General features: G+C 41.5%; 1 protein-coding gene across 1 annotated transcript in view; it reads left to right on the forward strand.

Annotated features, from left to right (window-relative positions):
* Nucleotides 1–693: 693 nt before the first annotated feature.
* Nucleotides 694–8,498, forward strand: part of OTUD7A (OTU deubiquitinase 7A) — a 193,775-nt gene continuing 185,970 nt past the window's right edge. The window contains exon 1 of the mRNA XM_010843400.1: nt 694–749. The gene's annotated coding sequence lies outside the window, so the exon portion shown is untranslated. The remainder of the gene's footprint in view (nt 750–8,498) is intronic.

Consider the following 8,498-nt stretch of genomic DNA (forward strand, 5'->3'; position numbering starts at 1 on the left):
TAACTCTCAATACCTTCATTTATTTAAAAATTAAAAGGTGGGATGATGTGTGAGGCAGGGAGATGCAGGGGCATGGAGTTCACTGTCAAGACCATTTCAAGGTCAAACTCTGTATCTTGATTACAGTGGTGGTTACACAGGTGTATACATTTTGTTGAAATCTATTTCCTTAAAGGGCTTCCCTGATAGCTCAGTTGAAAAAGATAGCTCAGTTGGTCCACCTGTAATGCAGGAGACCCCCTTGTGGCTCAGCTGGTAAAGAATCCGCCTGCAATGCAGGAGACCTAGGTTCGATCCCTGGGTTGGAAAGATCTCCTGGATAAGGAAAGGGCTACTCACTCCAGTATTCTGGCCTGGAGAACTCCATGGACTTACAGTCACAAAGAGTCAGACACGACTGAATGACTTTCACTTTCATGCTTTCATGTACTTAAAATGCATGTATTTTATTATATGTAACCTATTTGTCAATAAAGCTTATTTAAACAATCTTTAAAGACCATTTCAAGTTCATACAATACCAAATATTTCAAATCATTTTAAAATTTGAAATATAAAAAAGTTTTAAATTCTTACTTCTAATGAGATGTAAATGTTTTCTTTCATTATTGTCTTTTCCAGAGTTCTCAGGGGCTGTGGTCTCACACCATCCACTGGGACAACAATGGCCCATTTCCAGCAGAGGCAGTGCCGCGTTGCCCCAGGTGCCTGACTGCCACCCACCTCCAGTGAACTGCAGTGTCTGAAAAGTGAGTTCCATGTTCATGGGGTCTGTCATGACTATGCTGGGGTGGGGCAAGTGCAATCAACATTTCCAACAGGAGAGCTTGTTGTGGTCCTGGGAACAGATGACCTGAAAATCAGGTTTAAAGCCAGGGAATGAGAGTGCATTAATTTATCTGCTGAAGTCCATTGAGAGGAAATTATAAAATGCATTTCATGTTGCATTAAGATTTGTGTTTAGAATAGTAAACATCACCCTTCTAAAGAACGTGGCTGTAGTGAATAACAAGGAGGTAATTTGATTTATACTAGTGCAGAATTTATTAAGCCACTCTGTTGCCATCTGTAGTTATCATGATTGATTTTTAAAATATTAGAAGAATAACTTAAGCAAAAGACTAAAGTCTCATATTAACATATTAATTGCTTTTATTTTTAATGTTTTTCTTAGTGCTTGTCCAGAAATAGAATTTTTATCTAGTTGATATTAGAGTAGCAATTCTTTTACCTTATGACTCTTCAAACAAATCTCTTCATTTACTTTTTTGCCTCCTTTTCCTTTTGATAAACTCCAAACTCTTAGGAAAATGGAAAAAGGGGGCAGTGAACACCCGTGTTCTTCACTCAGATTTACTAGATGTTTACCCAAGTACACACTCAGATACATACACAAACGGAGAGATTGTAAAGATGGATGTATGTGTTTTATGGATACGTGTTCAGTTTTTTCTCTGAATCATTTGTACATAAGTTGCAGACATCATGACATACTTTGCATATATCTCTTAAATTCATAGGCTGTCTTCTTCAAAACTGTCCTATAATACCATTATCACCGTGGAATTCAACACTGATAAAGCAATGTTTTCCAATATATAGTTCCAATTCAAATACCCCTGGTTGCCCCCCAAATATCCTTTATAACTGTCTTCCCTTATTTAGTATTCAGTTAAATGTCATTCACTGAATCTAGTTATATCTCTTTGTTGTTAGTCACTAAGTTGTGCCCAACTCTTTGCGACCCCATGGACTGCAACACGCCAGGCTTCCCTGTCCTTCACCATCTCTTGAAGTTTGCTCAAACTCATACCTATTGTCGGTGATGCCATCCAACCATCTCATCCTCTGTCGCCCCTTTCTCCTGCCTTCAGTCTTTCCAAACATCTTGAGTCTTTTCCATTGAGTAGGCTCTTCATATCAGATGGCCAAAGTATTGGAACTTCAGCTTCAGCATCAGCCCCCCCAAGTGAATATTCATGGTTGATTTCCTTTAGGATTGACTGGTTTAATCTTGCTGTCCTAGGGACAGCTCTGTTTTTGTTTTTGTCTTTTGCAATGTTCACATATTTGTAAAGAATCTGAGCAAAAAAAAGAAAAAAAGAATCTAAGCCTTTCGTTTTGTAGAGTATCTCGCAGGAGTTGTCTGACTGTTCTTCATCCTTAGCTGCAGGTAGACATCTCGTGTATTTGCCTCGCATTTACATCATCATGACCTAGTATTGGTAGTGACAAGTTCAGCTGGCCAAGGTGATTTCTGCCAGAGCTCTCCTTTATGATGTTACCTTATTTATTTCTTCTAATTAGTAAGTAATCTGTGGGGTGAGGTTTGAGATCATAGGAATATTCTCTTTCCCAGATAATTTTCACCAGTGATTTAGCACCCATTGCTGGTCGTATTATGATTTTTCACCAATCATTCAATCTGCGCGTCAGACTTCCTTCCCTGTAACATAGTCCCCCCCTTTTCACTTTTTCCACATCTGTGAGATCACACAAGGGAGTATCTGGCTAGTCAAGAGAAGGACTCTGAAATCAAACTGTATAGGCGTGCCCCTTGTCTCTGTCACATGCTGACCAGACGACCTGGGTAAATGCTTCACTTCACAACCCTCAGTGCCCTAGTGTTTAACACTGGAGACAGGAGTAAGTCCTGCGAGAGGTGTCCATTGGGGCTGGAGCCATGGGTGGCACTCACTGGGTATGATTACAGAGGCAGGAAGGATGGTTGAGTGCCCAGTGAGTGCTGCTCCAACCCTGAGTTCGTTTGTAACCCATGAAAGCTGATTCAGACCTTTGGCCAAAAGGCTGATGAACGTTAATGACAGGGCAGAGCTCTAGTCTGAGTGCTCATAATCGTAAGTCCCTACACTTAGAAGGCTGCGTAGAGAAGCAAACTCATAGCAGGAAGCATCCACCAGCGAACAGTGTCCCCGTGAGGTGACTCCACCCCCTGTTCTGGTTACTCCTCACTCTCACGGTCACACTCCCTTCCACCCTGCTGCAGGCCTGGACCTCCCTGGCCTGCTGTCTGTCTGCCTTTCAGTCACAGATAACTAATTGGACTTCTTGTCTGAAGGTTATTAGATTTCTTTCTGTTTCGATTTAGTCACTGTGGTTTTATTCAGTCCCTATGGTTTTATTTTCTGGCCGTGGAATCTTCCTTAAGAATGTTTTAGAAATTTTACCAAGGAATAGTATTGTGAATATACATGTGATTTACAAGCTACATGTGGACATGGATTAGATTGCTTCTGGAGAGTACTTGTAGCTACTAGATTATCTTCAAAACACTTCCTCTGTACATTTTACGTGTCTCATTTTCTTCCCCACAGTGCTTTCTTTTTTTCTATTGAAGTGTAGTTGATTTACAATGTTGTGTTAATTACTGCTGTACAGCAAAGTGACTCAGTTATACATGTATATGCATTCTTTTTTATATTCTGTTCCATTACAGTGTATCATAAGATATTGAATATATTTTTCTGTGCTATAAAGTAGGACCTTGTTGTTTATAAAAGCTTGCATGTGCTAACTCCAGCCTCCCCCTTGGCAAACTTCCCTGCGATTCTTAAAAGCAGATGAGGGCTGGTGTGATAAAGGATGCCTGTGGCTGCAGCCAGGGTGCTTCCTGCTTGTCAGACAGAGCTTGCAGGATGGCTCTGTGGTGTCCCCTGTTCTCCTGCTTTCTGGGGCGATAGCCAGCCCAGCTGGCATCCCCAACCCAAAGCTCCCCTGAAGTTTCCCACCTCCTCCTTCTGGTTTCCTCCTTCTTAGCAGTTTCTGAGCTGGGGACCCTCTGCCTGTCTCTGTGTGCCTTTGGGATGAGTTCCCTGGGGAAAGAACTAGGTTGTAGGTCTGACATCAACTTGATGGGATGGGTGGAGCCAAGTTGAAAATCGGATCTCTGCTTCTGCAGAGACACAGAAGAGAGCACTTGGGTTTGTTTGTTTTTTGATATATATTGACTTATTTACAATACTGTGTTAGTTTCAGGTGTACAGAACAATGATTCATTTATACATATATATATATTTTTACATTCCCTTTCATTATAGGTTATTACAAGATATTGAATATAGTTCCCTGTGCTATACTGGAAATCTTTGTTGATTACTTGAGTTTCATTTGAACATATGGGTAGAAATATCAGGACGGCCTTTTTTTTTTTTTCATTTCCTAGTATGCACCATGAGGAATTTCTGCCCCCTTGAAAACCTGAGTTACCTAGTTTTGAGAGGCATGCTCCAAACCAGCATGCTTAAGGATGGCCTTGAGGCATCTTGAAGGCTCGGAGAAGCCCCTCTTGGAGAAGCCCCGTCCCCGAGGTTGGCAGGCCCTGGGCCAGGACCCTGAGTCCCTCTCTTCTGCTCCCTTTTCCTGCTTCCTTGTGCCTGACAGGAAGGGCCTCAGTCTTCTCCTGCAGCTGCTTCCCTGGATCCCAGGAGCTCACGTTTTTCTGGGGCAGGTGTGATCAGGGCGCTGTATTTGTCTGTGTCACACACACCCACACTTCCCCAGGAAGAATGGGCCCATGCTGCCCCAGACTAGGTGACACATCAGGTCATGAGGAAGGTATCAGAGCCAGGGCCCTGAGCTCCCCCTGGGGGGCCTGGTTCTGCCCATTGGTGCCAAACTCTGGGGCAGTGGGGTGGGGATGCTGGGCAGACAGGCTGTGCTTCCATCCATGTGAAACATCACCTCTTGGGCTCTGAGGTTCTGGGGTCTCGGGGTCAAGTGCTCACTCCCACTTTCTAGCTGGGTGGCCCTGACTCCCCAGCTGCCCAAGGAGTCAGTGGTTCCCCAGGGGGTTGGACTCTGAGCAAAAAAAAAAAAGGTTGAAATCAACTACCTCAAACTTGATGCTCTCCAAAGCTGCAAAGCTTCTTACTTGATCTTGAGCCAGCACTTAAGTGTTTGAGTGATATTGGCTTCACCATTCTTTCCTCAGGGGAGTTGTACTTATATATTCTGCTTAAAAGTGTCATTTCTTTCTTAACTCAGACAGCTGATCCCATAAACTTTAACTTTGTGTGCATCACCTTTTGTGAACCAACCTTTTAAAAATTATTAATATTTTTTATTTACAAAACAGAAATAGAACCACAGACACAGAAACAAACGTACGGTTACCAAAGGGGAAAGGTGGTGGGGAATAAGTTAGGAGTTTGGAATTAGCATATACACACAGTTATCAACATATATATAAAATAGAGGGCTTCCCAGGTGTTTCAGCAGTAAAGAATCTGCCTGCAATGCAGGAGACCTGGGTTCGATCCCTGGGTGGGGAAAATCCCCTGGAGGAGGAAACAGCAACCCACTCCAGTATTCTTGCCTGGAGAATTCCATGGACAGAGGAGCTTGGCGGGCTACAGTCCATGGAGTTGCAAAGAGTCGGACACGACTGAGTGACTAACACACACACACACACACACACACACACACATACACACACACATATAAAATAGATAAACAACAAGGACTGCTATATAGCAGAGGGAGCAATACTCAGTATCTTACAACAACCTATAAGGGAAAAGAATCTAAAAAAGTATATATATTGTTGTTGTTGTTTAGTTAATAAGTCTTGACTGACTCTTTTGTGACCCAGTGGACTGTAGCCCACTAGGCCCCTTCTGTCCATGGGATTTCTCAGGGAAGAATACTAGAGTGGGCCATTTTTCATTCTCCATGGGCTCTTCCCAGCCCAGGGTTTGAATCCATGTCTCCTACATTGGCAGGCGGATTCTCTACTGCCACCAGGGAAGGCCTGTATAACATAAGTTCTTTTGATATGACATAAAAGCAAATCTTCTGAAAGAATGGTACTCCAGAGGGTCTTATTAGGTGTCTAAAGTTATTAGTTTAAGAATATATTTGCAACTAAATGAATAGATAATTACAACAGTAATAATCGTATATAACCTATTTTTGGTACCCACTGTGGGCGAGGCACTGTGTTGTGTAATCACCTCCAGAACCATGTAAAACAGGAGCTACTCTCCTCATTTCAAAGGGAAGCAGTGAGAGCCAGGGACGAAATTGATTGTCCCAGTTTATTTGCAGGCCTGTGTGCATTTGTATTTCAGTATAAGTGTTCCTAGTGATTAAAGCTTGAAACTCAGATATCCAAAGAATACAATTAGTAGATTAACACATTCAGGTCATAAAGTTGTCAGGTAAGTATAGGAAACTGATTGGGTTCTTAAAAATCTACCCATCTCACTGTCAGCTATTATAAAATATACAGAGCCATCCAGGATGATGCAGTCTGTAGATGTCTTTTTCTTTTTTATTTGTTTGTTCCTTCATTTAGGTAAACTGGCTTCTTCTGTTTGGAGAGATAGATACTTAGATAAAACTGAATTTTATAATAGCCTGTTCTAGCATAAAAGCTGAAATTCTCCTTTGCTTGTGAAATTTAATTATTTTTTAATGGAAAAGAGCTATCACATCTACTCCCTTTGTTTCACTTCTTGTAAGTATGCTGGAAACTTCCAAGTGTAAATATCTAGCTCACTGGAACTTCTGTCTAAATATCCCCTAGATAGCTTTCCCGACCTCTTTAACATGCACACACACACACACACACACACAGACACACAGTTATGCAAGGATGCATACATGCTTATGCACACACGCATATATATGCATCCACATCCAACATAAACACAAGTACACATACTCATATACGGACACACAGAAGCTCACACACATAGACTCCTACACATGTGCACAAAGTCACACGTGAACACCTCAATACACATGCACACATGGTCTGTAATCCAAGTAGAGTTCATTTTTATATGTGGTGTGAGGTCTAGATTGAGGTGTTTTTGTCTCTTTGCTTTTGCATATGACTATCAATTCGTTCTAGGCTCACTGTTTGAAAAGTCTGTCCTTTTCCCATCAATTGCCTCGGTACCTTTGTCAAAATCTCAGCTGTTTTCTGTTCCATTGATCTGTGTATCTATCCTCTCCCAAATACCACACTGTCTTGCCCACAGTAGGTTTATAATGCATTTTTAAGCAGCATGAATCCTCCAGCTGTTTTTCTTTTTTCAAAATTGTTTCAAAAATCTGGTTCCTTCATCTTTCCGTGTAAGTTTTAGAATCCACTTGTCCATGTCTACAAAGAATCCTGCTTAGATGTCGAATGGGATTGTATTTAATTTGTAGATTATTTGAGGGTAATTGACTGCTTAACTGCACTGTATCTTGCAATCCATGCTAGTGGTACGTCTCTTCATTTATTTAGGTCATGGTTGGTCTCTTTTGTCTGATTTTTGTGAGCTCCCTGCAATTTTGTTTCAGGAATATGTCCTTGTTTTGTTGATCTTCAGGTCTATACACATCCTGCTCCACCTGTTTGGCTCTGTTTGTACTTCCCACCCACCCCTCATATTCACGTGGAGATCAGCTCTCTACCTCTTTACTTGCAAAATTCTTAGTTCTTCTGCAGGTGAAAGATCACTTCCTCAGCCCCGTTAATTCTCTCCTCCATGCCTATGATCAACACCGAAATCAGACTGATTATATTCTTTGCAGCCAAAGATGGAGAAGCTCTATACAGTCAGCAAAAACAAGACCAGGAGCTGCTATGGCTCAGACCATGAACTCCTTATTGCCAAATTCAGACTTAAACTGAAGAAAGTAAGGAAAACCACTAGACCATTCAGGTATGACCTAAATCAAATCCCTTATGATTATACAGTGGAAGTGAGAAATAGATTTAAGAGCCTAGATCTGATAGATAGAGTGCCTGATGAACTATGGAATGAGGTTGGTGACATTGTACAGGAGACAGGGATCAAGACCATCCCCATGGAAAAGAAATGCAAAAAAGCAAAATGGCTGTCTGGACAGGCCTTACAAATAGCTGCGAAAAGAAGAAAAGCGAAAAGCAAAGGAGAAAAGGAAAGATATAAACATCTGAATGCAGAGTTCCAAAAAATAGCAAGAAGAGATAAGAAAGCCTTCTTCAGTGATCAATGCAAAGAAATAGAGGAAAATAACAGAATGGGAAACACTAGAGATCTCTTCAAGAAAATCAGAGATACTAAAGGAACATTTCATGCAAAGTTGGGCTCAATAAAGGACAGAAATGGTATGGACCTAACAGAAGCAGAAGATATTAAGAAGAGATGGCAAGAATACACAGAAGAACTATACAAAAAAGATCTTCATGACCCAGATAATCACGATGGTGTGATCACTGACCTAGAGCCAGACATCCTGGAATGTGAAATCAAGTGGGCCTTAGAAAGCATCACTACGAACAAAGCTTGTGGAGGTGATGGAATTCCAGTTGAGCTATTTCAAATCCTGAAAGATGATGCTGTGAAAGTGCTACACTCAATATGCCAGCATTTGGAAAACTCAGAAGTGGCCACAGGACTGGAAAAGGTCAGTTTTTATTCCAATCCCAAAGAAAGGCAATGCCAAAGAATGCTCAAACTACCACACAATTGCACTCATCTCACACGCTAGTAAAATAA

This window comes from Bison bison, unplaced genomic scaffold, assembly GCF_000754665.1.
Source record: "Bison bison bison isolate TAMUID 2011002044 unplaced genomic scaffold, Bison_UMD1.0 scf7180017864181, whole genome shotgun sequence".
In the NCBI taxonomy this organism is placed as follows: domain Eukaryota; kingdom Metazoa; phylum Chordata; class Mammalia; order Artiodactyla; family Bovidae; genus Bison; species Bison bison.